The sequence below is a fragment of the Salmo salar genome, chromosome ssa09 (assembly GCF_905237065.1).
Source record: "Salmo salar chromosome ssa09, Ssal_v3.1, whole genome shotgun sequence".
Lineage (NCBI taxonomy): Eukaryota > Metazoa > Chordata > Actinopteri > Salmoniformes > Salmonidae > Salmo > Salmo salar.
In genome coordinates this window covers 137,212,413-137,223,289 of record NC_059450.1, presented here as the reverse complement: position 1 = coordinate 137,223,289, position 10,877 = coordinate 137,212,413, and positions in this window count along the sequence as shown.

The window sequence follows — 10,877 nt, the reverse complement described above, 5'->3', positions numbered from 1 at the left end:
GAGGTAAGGGAGAAGGTCTCCGGAAATGGTCTGGAGAAGAGAGGAGGGGATAGGGTCAAGCGGGCAGGTTGTTGGGCGGCCGGCCATCACAAGTCACAAGATTTCATCTGGAGAGAGAGGGGAGAAAGAGGTCAAAGCATAGAGTAGGGCAAAGTGAGCAGGACCAGCGGTGTCGTTTGACTTAACAAACGAGGATCGGATGTCGTCAACCTTCTTTTCAAATTGGTTGACGAAGTCATCCGCAGAGGAGGAGGAGGATTCAGGAGGGAGGAGAAGGTGGCAAAGAGCTTCCTAGGGTTAGAGGCAGATGCTTGGAATTTAGAGTGGTAGAAAGTGGCTTTAGCAGCAGATACAGAGGAAGAAAATGTAGAGAGGAGGGAGTGAAAAGATGCCAGGTCTGCAGGGAGGCTAGTTTTCCTCCATTTCCGCTCGGCTACCCGGAGCCCTGTTCTGTTAGCTCGCAATGAGTCGTCAAGCCACGGAGCAGGAGGGGAGGACCGAGCCGGCCAGGAGGATAGGGGACATAGAGAGTCAAAGGATGCAGAAAGGGAGGAGAGGAGGGTTGAGGAGGCAGAATCAGGAGATTGGTTGGAGAAGGATTGAGCAGAGGGAAAAGATGATAGGATGGAAGAGGAGAGAGTAGCGGGAGAGAGAGAGCGAAGGTTGCGACGGCGCAATACCATCTGAGTAGGGGCAGAGTGAGAAGTGTTGGATGAGAGCGAGAGGGAAAAGGATACAAGGTAGTGGTCGGAGACTTGGAGGGGAGTTGCAGTGAGATTAGTAGAAGAACAGCATCTAGTAAAGATGAGGTCAAGCGTATTGCCTGCCTTGTGAGTAGGGGGGACGGTGAGAGGGTGAGGTCAAAAGAGGAGAGGAGTGGAGAGAAGGAGGCAGAGAGAAATGAGTCAAAGGTAGACGTAGGGAGGTTAAAGTCACCCAGAACTGTGAGGGGTGAGTCATCCTAAGGAAAGGAACTTATCAAGGCGTCAAGCTCATTGATGAACACAGGCTGTGTGTGTGTGTATTGTGGGGTTTTGAGACCAAGGCTTTCAGGGTCTCTGCTCTGACAAGGTCTGTGGTATATTTACACCTGACCACAGACTCCCCCCCAGCCTTTCCTCATCTCCCCTTTACCTACTTCTACCTCCGTGCCTCCCCTTGCCTTCAGAGAATCATCATTAAGTTCTGTTGATTACTCATTTTTCAAGCATCCAATATGGTCAGAGGAAGATCCGGTCCGTGGAGGTGTAAACAGACTAAGAGGGAGACAGAGGGGAGAATGAGAGAGAGAAAGAGAGAGAGAGAATTTGAGAGAGATAATGAGAGAGAGAAAGAGAGAGAGAAAGAGAGAGTGTGTGAGAGTGTTTGTTTAAGGGAGGGACAGTGTTGAAGAAAGAGATGGCAGCTTATAGTTGATGTACTGTTCCTCACGTTCATTCTGGGGCCTTTCTCCTTTTCTCCGTCTGATGAATTGGAGGCAGAGAGACTATCACTTCTCTCCTGCTGCTGTCTCCTCTCTCAGGCCACAGACCAACGCAATCTGATGCACTGCTCTGTTCTCTTTCCTCTCCTGGCTACTGAGCCCTAACAGTATTTTTTGGAGGGATTTTTTTCTACTTGTTCTTATCATGTTCATTATTGTTCTTTCTTCATGTGATCCCGAAGATGTAATGTACTATACAAAATCAAATTAAAAACGCATCAGTTGGTGTGTGTGTGGTGTGTGTGTGTGTGTGGTGTGTGTTTGTCCAGTATTCACACGGTGCCCCTACCAACGAGGGAGCAGCTTAGCTCTCACAGAAGGTCAGTGAGGTGAGTGGTTCAGACCCTGATTGGATGTCTGCTCCACAGCAGAGCCAGCCACCGTAGCTGTAGCCCACGGCAAGGCAAAATCCTACTGCCTGCCAGGAAATTACAGCAGGGACCTGGAACCAGCCACACAGTGTCACTTTCACTCGCAAGTCTTTCTCCCTTTCTCTCTCTCGCTCTCAATTTCATTCGCAAGTCTCTCTTTTTCGCTCTCTCTCTCTTTTTTACACACACACACACACACACACACACACACACACGCACGCACGCACGCACGCACACACACACACACACACACACACACACACACACACACATTCTGCACACTGTCACTGAACCACACTTCTACAGTCTCTACACACACAGCCTCAATGCACAGTATTGATGCTCTGTTTATTCCATGCTTAAGGAACACTGCCTCCCAAACTGTCTAGAGCCTTTTGTTTTTCAGCCAGAAAACTTTCCCCTGGCAAAGTCATGCTCCCTCACTTTGTGTCTCTCCACCACAGCCCACTGCTTATCTTTGTCTCACATGTTTAAGAGGGGCCTTGCAGCTTAGTGGCTTCCTTTTGAATACGCTGATATTAAAGGGAGGGATGCAGAGAGAGAAAGATGACTACTTTTTCCATTTACCCTGCTTGAACCCTCTGTCTTGTTAGAAGGTACATCCACCATCACACAAACTATCTACACTCTCCTCCCTGTCTCACTCACACACACACACACACACACACACACACACACACACACACACACACACACACACACACACACACACACACACACACACACACACACACACACACACACACACACACACACACACACACACACAGGGCCATTAATCCCCCAATCTGCATAGACGCTGGGCACCTCAGGGGCCAGGGGCTGCCGAGCCTCGCCACCGTGCCGTGTGATCTCACATTGTTTTGTGAAAATTGCAGCCTCTGATGATGGGAATCTCATTCCCTGTAGAGAGAGGAGGAGGAGGAGGAGGAGGAGAAAGGAGTGCAGCCTCAGTCTCAGCAGCTGGCCCACAGCCCACCATGCTGATGTGTACCTGCTCTGCACGCCACCGCTCACACAGCGGGAAGAAGGGGTGAGGAGGGGGGATGACAAATCGGAATTCACCAAATTGCTGATACACATGTAAGCAAATATCCTTGCAAATGATTGCCTCTCTTCAGGCTCGAGCCCTGCATTGATGCTTATTATTTAACATGGCGGAGGACGCATGGTTTTTCCTCCACGGCATCTAATTTGCATTGCGTGCCGAAACGCATGAACCAGGTCTGATAAGTGGAGGTCTTCACCAATATTTTGATTTTATGATTTGTGATAGGCTGATATCAAAACAGTGGTGGGTTTCCAATCAATGGAACCTGTGGTTTATTTGGGCTAAAAGTATATTTTTTTTGGGGTGTCTGCATCTCTGTGTAATTTGCCATCTTTAGTCGCCTTGCTTGTTTTTACAGTACATTTGTTATTGGACCAATACTATGTAAGAAAATGAATATAAATACAGGCATATATTCACTCATTTACCACATTCTAAAATTATAGTAGATATCATTGTAATGCGCAACATATTTTGTACGTCTAAATACATCTAGTATTTGTATGATTATATGACTTTGATGAAAATTGGTACTCTGTTATCTATAATTAAATCCATTTTTTCTGTTGTGTTACAGATGCAGGTCTGAGGTCCTGTATCGAATTAGGTAAGGTATATCACACATTGAATTTCCACAGGAACAGAGAGAATAATAGAATAAAAAAAGAAGAGCGAGAGAGAGAGAGACCACGAGATGCAGAGCAAGGCTGTGTATTTTGTCACCAGGGGCTGGGAGAGAGAGTGAGACCACGAGGTGCAGAGCAAGGCTGTGTATTTTGTCACCAGGGGCTGGGAGAGAGAGAGACCACGAGGTGCAGAGCAAGGCTGTGTATTTTGTCACCAGGGGCTGGATGCAGAGCAAGGCTGTGTATTTTGTCACCAGGGGCTGGAAGAGAGAGTGAGACCACGAGATGCAGAGCAAGGCTGTGTATTTTGTCACCAGGGGCTGGGAGAGAGAGTGAGACCACGAGGTGCAGAGCAAGGCTGTGTATTTTGTCACCAGGGGCTGGAAGAGAGAGTGAGACCACGAGGTGCAGAGCAAGGCTGTGTATTTTGTCACCAGGGGCTGGGAGAGAGAGTGAGACCACGAGGTGCAGAGCAAGGCTGTGTATTTTGTCACCAGGGGCTGGGAGAGAGAGTGAGACCACGAGGTGCAGAGCAAGGCTGTGTATTTTGTCACCAGGGGCTGGAAGAGAGAGTGAGACCACGAGGTGCAGAGCAAGGCTGTGTATTTTGTCACCAGGGGCTGGGAGAGAGAGAGACCACGAGGTGCAGAGCAAGGCTGTGTATTTTGTCACCAGGGGCTGGGAGAGAGAGAGACCACGAGGTGCAGAGCAAGGCTGTGTATTTTGTCACCAGGGGCTGGGAGAGAGAGTGAGACCACGAGATGCAGAGCAAGGCTGTGTATTTTGTCACCAGGGGCTGGGAGAGAGAGTGAGACCACGAGATGCAGAGCAAGGCTGTGTATTTTGTCACCAGGGGCTGGGAGAAGTTGTCAGGCAGAGTGTGTGAGCCAGAGATGATAATGTGGCATGACACTTCTGAAATGAGACACTGGTTGCCATGGCAAAGAGGCAGGAGGGACAGTCTCTCAAGAGGCCCAAGTAAAACAAGCTGTAAATGATGTTTGATTAGAATTTAGATGATGGAACCGTTCGGGACAGGCCTTGGCTTCTGCAATTCTACATCAGGCTGCCTTTCCCTGGCAATACACAAATATTTTCTTTTTCTCTTTCGCCCTCTATCTCACGGACATGCACACGCACCTGCACACGCACCCGCACAGGCACACGCAAACGCACACGCACACACTATTTGATCAGTTTGTGCTGTCTGTAGACAGAGCAGTGTTGTGTAGCTCTGGGAGATTTCAGCCGACTGAGGTGAGACAATGCAGAACACAATGTTAGGAGATGGAGAGGAAAGATAGGAAGCGAGGAAGAGGGGGAGAGACCCTATAGTGTTTACTCACCACCGTGAGTCTCGGTCCACATCTCACCCCTCTCCCCACCCCCCAGTGTTTTACCAAGAGCTTAGTGCCGGGAGGGTTCTGTGTGCCGTATGGCAAGTAGAACATTAGAGCACATGGATAGCTCGCCTGTTTGCCCTGTGCGGACGTCTGCATTTTTTAAATTTCAAACTTCCATAAGTTATTTGCCCAGCGGCTGCTGTGAGCATCTCTTCACCCACCGACCCATCTACCCCCCTTCTGAAATCTCCTGCTATGGTTTACTGATCTTGTAGTGTGTGTATAGGCCCATTAACAAGTCCGTCTGCTGCAAGCTAACCACATCACACTGCAGCACCCCCTCTGTCATGCACAAGATCTGAAGAACCAGATCAGTTCAGTACCACATTCTATTCCACAGTAACTACAAGGAACCCAGAGGAGAACAGTGATCGCACAGCGTAAAGAATATATTAAAGCCAGAGGAGTAATCAGCCATGTTGTGATGGCCCCTGTCTGTATTGTCTAATTATGGGACACACAGTGGCCAGGCTCAGCCAACATCTCTTCACATCTCTTCCTCTCCTCTTCCGCTCCTCTCTTCTTCCCACTTTCCATCCCTCCCCTTCAATCCCAGCTGGTAATGAACTGCTTACCAAGCCTGAACTAATCAGGGCTGACTGCTATCTGTCACTGTCAATTATACAGCAGACAAGCCCTCGCTCTCCTCTCCTCTCCTCCTCCTCCTCTTACTCCTCCTCCTTTCTTCCTCCTCTTCCCTCAGAAAGGGCCGGTACCTACTCACCTCCTCGGTTACAAATGTAAGACTAACTTGTGAAAGGGAGAACAGAATGGGATCCACCCAACACCCGAGTAGCGTATCCCCCCTTTAGAGTCTCCTCACTGGTCAAGCTGTCACAGACTTTAGAAACAAATCCAATGAGTGGGAAATGTACATTGATTACATGACAGTTAGTATGGTCGCTAAGGCCGTGTGTTGCTGTGGCCGAGGGTGTCTTGGTATCAAAACAAGCCTGGAAAACAGCATCCTTTGTTAGTATTAGACTCAGTAGTAAATCTGCAGCATAAAGTTACTATACTGTATGAATTGGCATGACTGTGTGAATTTGAAGTGCGTGAAAGCCTCTGTAGTCTTGATGTATTGGTATACGGACAAGAATAGATTTGATGTATGTGTGTCTTGTGTCTGAGAGGACGAGGTGGACTGTTGAACCAACTTGTGTATGAGTATAGTGCCATACAGTGAGTGTATTTGCCTCTGTGGTTTGTGAATGTGTGTAAACTCACAGAGACCTGTAGCAGCTGGTCCCAGCTGTGTCCCTTTATAACCATCCACTCCCCCCTCTTGTGTTTGATCAATCAATGGGCAATGGCAGACATCATCAGTAATCACAACAGTGTGACACAGAGCTATGGGCCTCGCCGGACCCTGGACTCACACATGGGTATATATCTTTTTAATGTGTGTACATATTGTGTGTGTTTGTGTGTGTGTGTGTGTGTGTGTGTGTGTGTTTGTGTACTGTATGTATGCTTAACCGATAATTACCTGCCGTGGTATTCTCAGCCAGACGAGCATGGCCCACACTCTATCCTAAATGTCCTGAGAATAAAACATGTGTTTTTTAGTGTGCTCCTAGCCATGTTATTTAAAGTAATTAACCTTAATTTTCCCAAAAAAGAGACAAATCTTTATTAGACCATTGCCTCTTAAGTAGCGGTGCCGTCGACCGGCGTCCATCTCCCTACGCTCCTAATGTGGTCCTCACTTAATCAAAATTCATCCATCAGATCTCGGTGTTGAATCATCTTTTAATTGGAAGTTACATTCTGGTTAATAGTTTTATAATTCACAGGCTCTAATAGTTTCACCGCTGGGATCTGCTCTATTTTCACCGCCGATGTGACACCACCTCTTTTCTTCTTTCCTCCCTCCCATCCTTCCTCCTCGCCAACCGTGTGGTAAAGACTTTAACGCTACCCCCTCCCCGCTCCACCCAATGCAACACGGCACATCCTCTCTCTGACTGTACCAGCCTGTAGCATCACCAACCAACCCTCACTTTTAATAGCCAGTAATAAATTAGATCAAAATGTGGAATAGCAGCCTCCTGGCGGCCAGCCCGAGAGGCACGGACCTCTGACTCTGAGTGTCACAGCCCTATATTTAGCCACACAGAGATGAGCTCCTGATTATCCATGTACTGAAGGGGCTCTATTTTACATTGAGTCAAAATCTTTCAAAGCACCTTTGGGTTTGGATACACAGTATAGCTCTACTATACCATAGACACTGCTGAGCCATATAGACGGGTGGGTTGTTTGCCAACAAAATCGATGCGTGCGCAACTTGTTGTCTCTCAAATGAATTGTTACAGTTGTTGGTTAGCTAGCTAGCAAATATCTGCCAAATTAGCATTGATGTGACATAAGTCTCCTCAAAACACCCCAAGACAAGCTATCAAGTAGCTGAAACGATTCCCCACATGGCAGCTTCTTGTCATTGTTACTAGCTATCTGACCGTTCAGAATCATAACAACACACTGCCTTTAGCCTCCAAGATGCGTGTGTATCATTGTCGTGACGTTGTCTGTAGTGTCCCTTTCAGTATTTCACCTCCCATTGGCCTCCAAAAAACAAATAACCACAGCTATTTTATGTGAGCATCTCCTCTTCAGCTGGAAACTATAACATGACTTATCACTAAACATCGTGCCTTTCTTAGGTAAAGTGCTATCTGGAGCCATGTGGCGCCACTCTACTAATTGATGAGGTGGGTAACATTATCATCACACCACAACATGTTCTTGCTTTTACAAACACATACTGTAACGTAGACTATTCTTTAACAAAGTGCTAGCTGGAGCCTTTCTCAACTATCCACCCATTATTAAGGTGATGTGTATCATCGGCAGGCATAGTTCTATATTTACAGTTGATAGCTGACACTGTGGAGGCATGTTTTGAGCAGCAGAACAGCTAGCTTCCATTGCAAACCCAGCTCTTATCCCAGACACTATGGCTCGCCGAGGGTCATTGTATCACTCTCATTCAGTTGGCACAATTCCCACAATCCAGCCTTTCAAAGAATTCCCTGGATTTTTTGGACCAAATCTTCCATTTGAAATAACCGTTTATTCCTCAGTATCCCTCCAACCACTTCATTTCTGTGATCTGAAAGCCGGTGGTGTGATAGACAGAATAAACAGGAGGAGAGATGAGGCAGCAGAGGACCCTGTAGAGTTGAAGGACTACATGGAGGTAGAGAGACATTGGAGGGACAGGGAAGGCTGTCTAGCTGCCTGTGTTTACTTGTAGCCACTCATACTAGACACTTTTAGAAAAAGACACATGCACACAAACACATGCACACATGGGATGGATGGGTGGCTGGATGTAGGTGTGAGGGATAGACAGTCAGACGTCCTCATGCTATAGACAGGGCGTAGGAACAGTCCTTTTGTCCCCTCCATTCCTCTCCATTCTTCCTACTCTCTCTGGTGCTGCCTGATTTGTTATTGATCGGTGAGGTAGGACTGGCCCTGGTGCTGCATCTCAGGCCAAACGTTCAAGGCTGGCATGCGCACGCACGCACCCGCACCCGCACACGCACACGCACACACACCTCTCTTTCTCTCTTAATTACCACAGTGGTATCCGGAGGCCAGGGAGGGAAAGTGTGTTGGGTATTGTAAAGTAGATTGTCTGTTTGTTTGCCTGTATATTTTCTATGTATTTAATATTTTGTAAATCTGTATCAGTATATTTTGTATATTTTCTGTATGAACTCGTTAGGATATCATTTTTTTTGTGTGTGTGCTCTTGTGACCCCCCTTCTCACCCAGTAAGGGTGCTGCACTCCCGTCGACTTGTGTGCTGTAGGGTAATCTCTTACACGAGGCAGAGGAAGGCAGTGGAGGGTGGAAATGAGGTTTTCAGCCCCGCTCCCTCCCCTGTCGTCCCTACCTTCCCCCCACAGCCTCGCTTTTGTACCCAGTGCCCCTTGTGCGCTCCACATCTATTCTTCTACCTCTCTCTTTCTATTTCTCTCTCCCTCTGTTTATTCAGTCCTACCTGTCTGTGTCTCTGCCTCCCACTCTCTCGCATCCAGAGAGAAAATAGACGCCTGAGATAATTTTCTTGCTCTGCCTCTTTTCTTTTGTCTTTTTTCTCTGGTAAATAAGTTTATTTATTTTAGAGTGTGTGTGAGTGGTGACCTAGTCTTCCTCTCTAGGGGCTGAGATGGATAACTGCGATACCCATCCTCAAGTGTTGCTGAGATGTAGACTCAAGTAGTGGTTGGACACAATAGACTGTAACACCACCCTCTCCCCTCCCCACCTCCCTTACCCCCAGTCTCATTCACACGGCCACACATTAGAATAGTTCACAGGGCGCCCCTGCCTCACAGGTAATAATGAGACTCCGTTCCAAAGGCTGCCTTCCACACTAAGGTTCCTCTTGAATAGCCCACACAAAGTGGAGCAACGTGCACTATGGATGTCTTCTGGGTGTGCTGTATCGCTCATTGAATTTCAATCTCCCCTACCTTTCTTATTCTTTTTACTTTTAAGTGGACCAGAGGTGATATGGAAAAGATTGTCATTGCATTAACATGTTTTTCGTTCTTCTCCATGTATTCAGTTCAATGAGCTCCTTAATAGCTTTAGTTTTTGAATGTTGACCAATCGGTAATTGAAACCAAGCACAAGGACATAGAAATAGACGCTGAGAAGACTTGACCCCATTCAGTGGTGTTTCCGATATCCTTGGTTCTGCAAAGAACAATAGGACAATGTTGGCTGTATTCAAAAGAGGCGAGAGACTCTCAGCAGACTTCTCAATGTGTACTATTATTATCTCTATGTATTATTATTTGGATATAATACTGTACTGTAGGACATTAGTGAATGGGTTGCTTTAGCATTCCGTTGAAAGTAATATTAAGGTTGAGATATTTTCCCTCTACAGTTACAGGTCCTCTGTCATGACAGACGTGTGTGTTGTGTCGTGGTATGGTTCTTTCTTCAGGCTCACAGACAGACTCACATCACTGAGTTGTCTCTACGGCCTGCCACAGCCAGGGCATGACAGAGGAGACAAGCTCTCCCTCACCTTTTGCTTCATTTCTCTTTCCGTCCCCCGCCATCCAGGCCTCTTCCATCTATTCATTCCCTTCATCAGGGTCCCTCTATGGCTCTGTCCATCTCTCTCTCCCTTTCTCCGTCTTCCTTCCTCTCTGCCGTGCAGTGGGGTGAGTGCTGACAGGCCTGGCAGAGACAAAGTGCTGACGTCCATTTTAAAAGTGACCGCTCCTGTAGGAGAGAGAGAGAGAGAGAGAGAGAGAGAGAGAGAGAGAGAGAGAGAGAGAGAGAGAGAGAGAGAGAGAGAGAGAGAGAGAGAGAGAGAGATTTGTACATGAAAGGAGACCTGTGAGAGAGGGGAAAATAATGAAAAAGGGGGGTGCGAGGGAAGGAGAGGGAGAGCAGTGCAGGCTGGGTTGTCTCCGGGGACCGAGAGTGGGCATTAATCATTATTGGCGCACCCTGACGCACCCTGACGGCCCTTCCACCCCTGACATAAATCATAATTCCTCCACAATAGATCCACCCTCCGCCATGCCGGGGATAAGTGTGCTGCTCCTATCGATTTTTCCCTTTTCTCCCTCTGCCTTCTCCGTCGCCACCCCTGCCCCCCATTACCCTCCCCCTACTGCTTCCCCCTCACTGCAAACCACACTGCTGTGTCATTATGAAACATAACTGATCTGAAATTCATAGAACACTAAATAAAGTTTTGGAGCGCGCTCTACTGTATTCACTCCTTCCCCCTGCCCTCCCCTCTCTTGATGCATGAGAGTAAGCGCGTATAAAAAGAAAACTAATGATATAAAAATGACAAAGCGTGAGCAGTGCTATTATAGCTCTATTGATTTGTTTAGAACAGTCGCTGGAAGAGATTAGAAATGGTCCAGAAAAGGA